Source organism: Leptonychotes weddellii, chromosome 6, assembly GCF_054177405.1.
Source record: "Leptonychotes weddellii isolate Sample4059 chromosome 6, ASM5417740v2, whole genome shotgun sequence".
In the NCBI taxonomy this organism is placed as follows: domain Eukaryota; kingdom Metazoa; phylum Chordata; class Mammalia; order Carnivora; family Phocidae; genus Leptonychotes; species Leptonychotes weddellii.
Window position 1 is genome coordinate 43,975,576 of NC_138374.1, and position 9,712 is coordinate 43,985,287.

At 51.7% G+C, this 9,712-nt stretch overlaps 1 pseudogene; it reads left to right on the forward strand.

Annotated features, from left to right (window-relative positions):
• Window positions 1-1,886: 1,886 nt before the first annotated feature.
• LOC102740907 (calcium homeostasis endoplasmic reticulum protein-like) overlaps window positions 1,887-9,712 on the forward strand; it is a 36,184-nt pseudogene continuing 28,358 nt past the window's right edge.

The window sequence follows — 9,712 nt, forward strand, 5'->3', positions numbered from 1 at the left end:
CTTCAGACAGATAATAAATTCTGAATCTCACAAATAAGGCTTTACGAGTTGAGTGTGTGTAATTGATACCCCAGCCTGGGGAGCCTATCAGATCGCCTTAATCCCACTTTTTGTCTTGTGCATTTTAAATTATTCAGTTCCTTTGAAAACCAGAAATACTGCCTTTGTAGAATCAGACAGCTCACTCCACAGGGTGCCAATTTAGGATCTCCACAGTGGGTTTGGCCAGAGATGCTTGCCTTGAAGTCTGGAGACGTGTATCCATTCAAACCACAGCATTCCGTGCCGGAGCTCGCCCACTCCGTTCCATCTGCATTCTGCTGCCTGCAGGCCCTCTCCCACCTGGCGACTCCACTGGGAGACAGCCAACCTTGGGGCACCAGGCAGAGTGAGAATGGTGTGGGACCAGGCAGGAGAAAGGCCCAGAACACCTTGTGCTGCTCAGAGACACCCCCACCCCTACCCCAAGGGTCATGTCCAGCTCCAGCTACCCATGTTCAGCAGAGCAGGTCCACTTCTCAGTTCCAGACACTTCTCACCGCAGGCTGGGTACAGGACTTGACATTCTCCATTCATGATGCCATTTGAGCCTCACAACAGCCCTGGGAGGTAGGTGATACTACCAGACCCCCCATTTCACAGATGAAGAAACTGAGGCTCAGGGAAGCAAACTGCTTTGCCTAAAATAAAGCAGTAGAGCTGAGATGTGAATGCAAGTCTGACTCCAAAGACCACTTTATTATGCTACTTTTGAGGACTTCCTCTGGGCTGGGGCAGGACCCTGTAGATTTTAAAGAGGACTAAGATGAGGTCCCCACCCTCAAAGAATGCAACTTGTGGGGGGGATTTCAGACACATAGCAGCACTGACATGCTCCATGGTAGAGGGCCGGTGAGTACAGATGTAGAATGAAATGATGTGGGGGTGGGGGTGGGGACCAGGAGACAGCGATGTGTTAGGGGCTGCCCCTACCCCTTCCTCACTGGGACCAGCTTTGGAAAGAGTAGACTCAAGGGGCATAGGAAGTTGTATTCAAATCCCTGAAGGGCATGGTCATTCTGAGCAACCCCGAAAACTCAACCAGACCCAGTTAATGAAAATCACAGGAAGGTCAGTCGCTCTGTGGGAGGAAAGCTGAATTGGAAGGTCCACCTTGCAAGAGTGTGAGAAGAGTCCCTGGCATGGAGAAATAGTTGAGCTGAAGCCAGACATCCTTTGTCAGAAACGTGGCACAGAGGATTCCTGAGCAGGGGGAAGGGGGCAAAAGCACCTCATTCTCTGTTCTGATCTATCTTCCCTTCTCAGAACATCTATTACAACTTCCAGTCATGTGAAAAATTGGGATGATAATAGCCCCTGCTTCCTCAAGGGGCTGGGGGACTAGATGGGAAACTGGGGCTCAGACAGATCAAGCAATTTGCCCAAGGTCACACGGCGTGCCGGCAGAGAATGGGTCACTTTCACTGCATGGTCCTCCTTTTACACCAGCTGGGCTACCCCTTCTTCCGTGGTGCACCCCTTACAGTTGGTGACTCTTCTTTTGCTCAAGATGTACAGAAAAAAAGAATGGAGTTAGAACTCACTAGCTGGCAACCGACATATCACCATCCATAGTTGCTGGCACAGGCCTGAGCCCACCCAGAGCTCCGTGGGAAAAGGGCTGGGCTTGAATTCAGAAGACAGTCTTCAAGTCCCACGTTTTCCTCTCACCAGCTCCATGATCTTCTGCATGGGTCTCAGTTTTATATCTGTAAAATGGGGGTAATAATTTCTGCTCCAAGAAACTGCCAGGGTTAGCGCACGCATCCACCGCACAATGTGTGCGAAAGGCCTCCGTTGCCTAACGCCCTTGATGAATGTGCAGAGAGGGGTTGGCGGGTTGGTGGATGGCGGTATTGGATATCATGGTGGCAGCAGCGACAGAGGTGGTGGTGGAAGTAGCCGTGGAGGTGATGGCAATGACAGTGGGTAATGGCTGTCGCCAAGAGTATCCCGGCATAGCGAATGTGGTGGAGATGATGGTGATGGAGGTGATGAGGGTGGTGGTGATGGTCATGACCATGGCCAGGCCGGCAGTGGTATAATGATGGTGGAATTACTGCTGGGCCATTGGTCATAGCGTTATCATTGGTGATGACAGTGACCATCCGGGTGATGGTAGTAGTCGACCCCTGCCTCCCTAGTTGCGTCAGAAGATGGGACCCCTGGGTCCCCCCCCGGGGGCCGCGGGAAGGCAGAGAAGCCCTCTGAGGGATGGGGGCTAGAGTGATGAGGCCAAGACAGCCTTGTGCTACCCCTCAACAGAGAGCCCAAGCCTACAGAGGGGCAAGGGTGGCAGTGTGGACAAGACCGCAGAGCAAGTCAGTCACATCATATTTCAGTAACAGCGTGTAGCTGCTTGTTAGCAGAGATCTGCTTTCCAACGGCAAATAATAAAATTATGCTTTTTGCGCAGCTAATGAAATGCAAATTGAAGCTGGATGCACATTAATGCAAAGAGTTGAATATCCATTTAATCAGCTCCTCCCTGCAGGGGCCAATGATAAAAATGACAGAGGAATTGCATTGCTAATTCCGGGCCTGTCACATCTTATACACCCTTACCTCGTAAATCCAGTATTCCTGTGGCTGGCACCCGCCTGAAGGGCCCAAGGTTTATGTGCCAGGGCTCGGGGAGCCTGGGAATCCCTTTTGTGGGGGAGGGATTAGGTGGTTGGGCCCAGATGGGAGTAGGGAGGCCTGGAGGGAGTAGAATGAATCAGATAGGATCGTTCCTATATAAAATAAACCGCCACTAGCCTCTCCGCTGTCCCCCCACTAGGCCGGCTTCTCTCCCCCGTGGTGGGCGGGATGATAGACTATTTCTTCACGTGCTGGAAATCAGAGATCTGTGGTATAACACTAAAGTCGGCACATAGCAACTGCTTACTCTGTGCCAGGTGCCCTGCAAGGCCGTGGATGAGCACCTGCTCCTGTGACTAGCAGAGGCCGGTACACTTCCTTCTACTTTTGGATGAGGACACTGAGACTGAGAAGGTGAAGTGCGTGGCCAAAGGGCACATAGCTCATGAGGGATCTGAAGGCACACGGTGTGTGACTCTTCGGCCACATTCCTAGCTGTTGGAGTACACTGTTTCCCCCGAAGGAAAGGACATCTGGGGAGCGTGGTACCCAGCAGCTGAGGGGCCTGGAAGGAGGGGGAGGCGGTCAGGAGCAGGGCTGGAGGCTATCGTTAGAGACTAAAAGAAGGGAGGCATCCGCCTAAATGGTACAAGGGGCTGGAGGTCATCTCTGCCCCACTCTGAGTCCCGCCCAGACCAGCGACTTTGGGACAGAGGCCTCCACCCAGGCTGTCTGAGGGAGGGGAGGGGAAGCAGGCCAGGCGTGCCCTTGTTAAATGCAGGAGTGAGGCGATCAAGGTGAATCTGTAAGCCAGTGATCCCGGAGACAAGGAGGAAGACAGATCAGAGGGGACAGAGAAGCAGCGAGGGCATGCTACAATGACAGAGGCCAGGGGTGATGGGCTGGAAGCAGGGTCCACCTGTGCGCATCCTGTCTGGGTCTCCACTCTGTCACGCCAGAGCACTTGGGGACAGCAAGAAAAACACTGGGGCCTCAGGGGCCTCCCCAACATTGACAGCAGCTGTGGTGGGCTCTGAGGGGCTTGGTGGGGACGTGTAAGCCTGTCCAAATGACAGTGGTGACAAGGGGGTCCTTCCTAGCCCTGGAGCTCGGGGCAGGGGCCGGCACGCTGATGAAAACACACACCCCGCCTTCAAAGAGCCTGCGCCCCTGACAACCTGTCTCCGGATTCTGATTGGACTTGACGGGTTCCTTCCAGATGCCACACGGCTACTCAGGCAAGATTTACCTACCACCCGGCCTCTGACAGGACACAAATGAGGAGGACCAAGCGCCCAGCACAGCTGTAAACAGGACCCTGGAGTTGGCACTTGCCCCCAACCCTGCCTACCCTCAGCAGCTGGAGGGGAGATGCAGATCCTCAGAGCAGCCCTCCAAGCCCACCCTGATCACGGCCACACCGATGCCACTCCCCTCAGGGAGTCACCGTGCTCTCATTTTGGCCACTTCCTGAGCACCTACAATGTGCCGGGCACTCTACTGAATCATGCTAACAACGACCCTTTCATAAAGCAACTCTTTTTTGTCCCCATTCTACGGATGTGGAAACAGAGGCCACCAAGCTCGCCGAGAACGTGCTTCCGCTGACCTCCGGGTCTGTGCTCCGCCATGCTGTGTTCGGCCATGGGCCGCCCTGAGGGCAGCTATGGAAGACGCTCGCACAGTCCCTGCTCCCAAAGACCTTGTGAGTTCCTCTGGGGCGACTGTCTTTCAAAAGAGTGGGTAGTTTCTCACAGATGCACACACACAACCTAAAAACCCAAGCGCAGAGCAGTGGGCTCACCACGCGACCGCTGGTGTATAAAGGCAAGAAAGAAATATATGTTTGTGTTCGCTTTAATGTAAACACATTAAACAGAGGCCCTCGGGACGTGAGAAATCAGTAGCAGCGTCTAGCTCGGCGAGAAGGAATGGACAGATGGGGGCGAGGGGGCTGGGGAAGAGGTTTACTCTATGATCCTCTCATTTTATTTGTAGTCCTTCAAAAATTTTAAGGAGAGTTTTTAACTAAAACATTAAACATCCTTTTCCCCTGCATTAGCCCAGCGGTTGCCCACAATAAGACCGTGAGGGGCCATTCCTCGGCGAAGGAGCCAGAAGCACAGAAGGGTTGGTTTGGGGCTGAGGCTCATGCCCTGGTCACGGACAACCGGGCGCAGCTGCCCCCCCCCCCATCCCCTCCTTCCACACGCACTGGTTCCTAGTTCAGTGCCCCACAGGGCTGGGCACACAGTGGATCTCAGTAAATAAGACATCATCCCCCGCTCCAGGACATAGATGGAAGGGCCAAGGTAAAATAAACTGGCTTCCCTAAACAAAGGCAAAGGAAAAAGAACTAAAGCTTAGCACCAGTAAGGCTTGGCCAGAAGAGGCCCTTGGTAGGGAGAGGGGCAGGCCCAGGGCCTGTAGATACTGTGACCTTGAGCTCCACCTTCCTGGAGGATGGGGTCTGGCCTCGACTCCCACTGCTGCCCCAAGCAGCTGCCCACTGATGCCTCTTCTCTCTAGTGCTCCAGCCCTTGGCCTCCCTTAGCACAACAGACCAACATTACCTTTCCACAAAGCTCCACTTAGGGAAGCAAGGGGCTGAAGAGCAGGAGAAGGAGGTTCTGCTCCTGGGGCTCATTTCCAGGTCCCCCCCTCCATCAACACACCTTCTGACCTGTCCACCCAGCAGCACCTTGACCACGTCCTGGTTGCCAAATGGCATCCTCACCTCCCTACTCCCCTAGGGCTTCACCAGCCCTACATCGCACCCCCAGGACCTGCCATTGACTCCACTCCCAGGCCAGGCTCCTGGGCCTCATCACCAGGAGAGAGGCACCAACGAGGACCCTGCACCCCTAGATCCTGCCTGGGTGTGCCTTCCCCTCACTGGCCAACGCTCACACAGCCTTCAATGCCAGGAGACAAGTGCCAATTAACAAGAGTTACCCGTGGGCAGTATGGGCAGCCTTCCAGGACGTGCTGCATTTGGGTTGGCAGTTTCTGTGCCCAAGAGCAATGGGACAGACATAGACGCTGAGCTATGGAACAAGGATATGAGGAAGGGAGACAGTTTTCATAGAAGTTTTGAGCTGGGACCTCTCTACCAACATTCTAGATCCTGGCCTGGGATGTAGGGTCATGAAGGTCAATGAGACAGGGCTCCCCAGGGTAGGAGAGACAGGTGTGAAAACAAGATGGGCAAAAGAGTGTCATTAAAGTGAAAGAGAAAAGACAGGGAGTTGACCACTGGGGACATCAAGGAGGTTTCCAGAAGGAAGGATGAACAGGGGTGCACTCACCAGGCAGGCCAGTGGGAAGGAAACAAGCTTCCTTCACCACAGTTGTTCAGACCAGGTCCATACCACCTACGCACCTGGTTGATTCGAAGCAACGCCGTCCGATAGAACTTTCTGCAGTGACGGAAATGTCCAATACAATTGCCACTAGCTGGGTGCAGCTACCGAGCCCTCGAAATGCAACGAGTACAACGAAGGAACTGAATGTTTAAATTTTTTAAATTTTAACTCATTTAAATTTAAATAGGCAGGTGACTACCACATTGAGCTTCGACGCTTCTAGAAGAATGAAGGTGAGAAAAGCTGCTGGCGCCAGTAGTCACTTGTTGGCTGTGTCCCACAAGGAAGAAACCTCTGAGGATGGAGGCAGTCCAGGAAAAGGCTGGTCAAGGAGAGAATCTTAGCATTGGTGAACGGCTGACGTCAAACCGAGGCTGGGGTCAAGCTCACCTCACCCACCCAGGCCCAAAACACATGGGCCATCTGGTTTCCCCGAAGCCAAGGACAGTGGCTCTCCTGAAATCATCACTCAGCTGAGTTTGGGGTGGCCTGAATTGTCTTTGTTTGGGGCTGTTTGTTTTGAGTGGTGTCATTATTTTATTTTTAAATTACCTATAATGCACCCTTTAAAAATTCCCTAATTACAGATAGGATAAATACATAATTGCAGACTTTTTAAAAGCACATATTATTTACTCAATACTCCATAATTACAGTCTTTTCCACGAAATGTATTATTTCCTGGATGGTCCATAATCGCTCCTTTGAAGCCAGCTGGGGAAGGCCGAACTGTCCCTCCAAGTCAGTTCACAGGTCACTGGTCCCGGCCCATGAGGCAGTTTATGAGCCAATGCGGCTGGCTGTGGGAGCACAGGTGGATCCGGCCGCTGCTGGTCTCACGGAAGTCGCTGGGATTGGGGTCTGAGGTGGAGGCACTCCTGTTTCTCTCTGGATTCTTCTGATGACAGGCAGGAATGGCTTAGAGGCGCACGCTCAGGCTGGGGGTTAGCAGCCTGGCGGGTGTGTATCCCAGGGCCATCGTTGGCTCACCCTGCAACTGTAGGCAAGGCTCTTGGTTTGGGTTTTACCCTGAGCAGCCCCTGAGCCCGGGATTTGGGCGAGGGGATCCCGGGAAGTCCGGGGGAGGGAGCAAAGCTACAGACAGGCGTGTGCCTTCGTGAGCAGGTTACCACAGCCATCCATACCTACAGACACGGCAGGACACACCTGGGAACTGTCCCCAGGGAAGCTAGGTATTAATCTACCAACTCTCATCCCTCGCTTCTCGAGGGTCGTCCCCCGGCATGTTAACTCCCCGACACTCCCAGGCTGCCCTGCACACAGTGGGGCAGGAAGCCATCAGCACGCCCAGCCGCTGCCCACCAAGGCTGCAGGTAACCTTCAAGAAAGACCAAAGGGTTACATGCAGGCACCAGGAGTCAAAGCACATTAGTTACTCTCTCTCTCTCTCTGCCTCTGGCTTTCTCATCTGCAAATGAAGATAAAAATCGTACCTGCCTCGTAGATTATGGAGAAGAGAAAGTGAGGTTGGATAAATGGAAGTCGCTATTACTGTGAGTGACAATGAATAAGGCCTTAGCTGAGCCCTTGGCAGTGTGAATGGCAGCCCTCCCCAATTCAGAGAGGCTTTCAGGACCAGCCAAAAAATTATCACAAGGCCTGCAAGGCAGAACCTGGCATGATGGCAAATCCTTTGCCACATGGCTGTGTCCCCACACCTGTTACCTCAAGTCAGACACTGCTGGCTGACTTATCATTGCATCACTCTTCTTTCTCACTAAAGACCCGCGAGTTGGTCCAAATATGAGTGGCTTCAGGAAGATGAATCTGGGTTAGGCTCAGCCAGTCACAGCCATTCCATGCTCCTCTTCCCAAATGATTGGATGAGACATTTGACCTATTTCTAGCCAGTGAGATGCAAAGGAAGACATTTGGGAAAGCCTTCCTCTCTGAGAAAAAGGAGATATTCTCTCTTCTGGCTTTGGACAATATTGTATGAGGAGTGATGCCTGGAGCAGCTACAGCTATCTTGCCCCATGAGGGCCCCAGCCTGAGGACAAAGTTCACACATTGACAGTGGCAGAACAGACAATGGAAAAAAATCCAGTGCCTTACTCATATCGCTGGGTCCCTAAATTGATAAGCCCCTGAACTATCCTAGCGTAAATAAACATATAAATGTATAAATAGCGGTCAGTACTAATGTAGTACTCATGGCAGGCTCTGCTCTAAGCACTTCGGATTTGTTCACCCATTTAATCCTCACAAGAGCCCAGAGAGAAGGGTACTATTGGTAGTTCCATTTACAGATGTGAAAACTGAGGCCCAGAAAGGTTAGGTAACTGGCTCAAGGTCCTACAGTTAGCAATGACTCCACCTCAGGCAGTCTGGGTTTGGGCTCTGAACTCTTTCTGGTTATACTAGACTCTACTGTCACTTCGCTATGTTTGTAACATAAAAAAATAAATCTCCCTATCCTTTAAGCCATTTTGACTTGTTTCATCTGTTAAGTGTGGCTGAAAGGATCCTAATTGATACACCTCAGTGAGCTAAGCCAGGAAGGAAGAAAGATAGGAAGGAGGGAAGGAAGGGAGGGAGGGAGGAAGGGAGGAATTTAATTTTAAATTAAAGGGGCATAGCTAAGTCTCAGATGTGTGTCAGGAAAGTGGTACCTGGAAGTTCATGTCTCACTTACTCCATGGCAGGACCCTCCCCTTGCAATGGCAACATGATGAAGGAGTATTGTCACTATTAGGCCAGCTTTACTATGAGCCCAAATCTGTGCTTAGCACTAACGTAGATCATCTCAGAAGGTTCTTGACATGACTCTGCAATCAGGTGCTACCATCCCTAGCTTACAAATTAAGAGCCATAATAATACTCTCTAGCATGTCCTGAGTTCTTATTCTGTGCCAGCCACCAAGCTAAGCACTCCCCATGCCATTTCCCATTTAATCTCTACAATAATCCAATAAAGTTACCCTGATTTTACAAAAAAGGAAACCAAGGCTCAGAGAAGCACTGGAGCACTGCCCAAGGACACAAGATGATAGGGAGAGCCAGCCATGATTCAAACTCGATCTGTAGAGAAAAGAAAGCATACCCAGAGAACCAGCCACCTGTGACCAAGAAATGGGGAGCCGGGCCAGCAGGAGCCTGGATGGCCCTGAATCTAGGCTGATGGCCATCAGCTCCAAGGAGGCATGAAGAAGTTATCGGCTGGAGCTGCCAACAGTGGGGAGGGGTGAGCTCCCCATCACCACAAGTGTTCAAACAGAGGCCAGGTGAGATTTGGCCATGGGTAAGAGAGTGTTGAGACCCCATCCATCTCCGCAAGGTAGGGATTTTAGGATTCTAAAATTCTATAGTCACATGTTCAAACTCTCTCCAAAGCCATGGAGAACTCACAGCCTATGGGTTTCCTGCTGACTGAAAAGGGAAACCACTGAAGGAGCACTGGACCAGGAGTCCAGAAATCTGGGACTTGCCACTCTACCACCCCCTGGCTGAGGGATTCCAGACCATTCATGTTGCCTCATCAGGTGCCAGCCCACAGCGACAGGCATGGCCTTCGCTGGTACAACAAGGCACAAGAATGAATTTGAACTTCAAGGGGCTTACCATTTAAACACCAGCCTGCAGGGTTTCTAGAGAGCCCTCCCCAGCCGTGTCTGGGCCTTAGGTCTTTTTTTTTTTTTTTTTTTAATCTATATTTATTTATTTATTTATTTTTATTCTTATGTTAATCCCCATACATTACATCA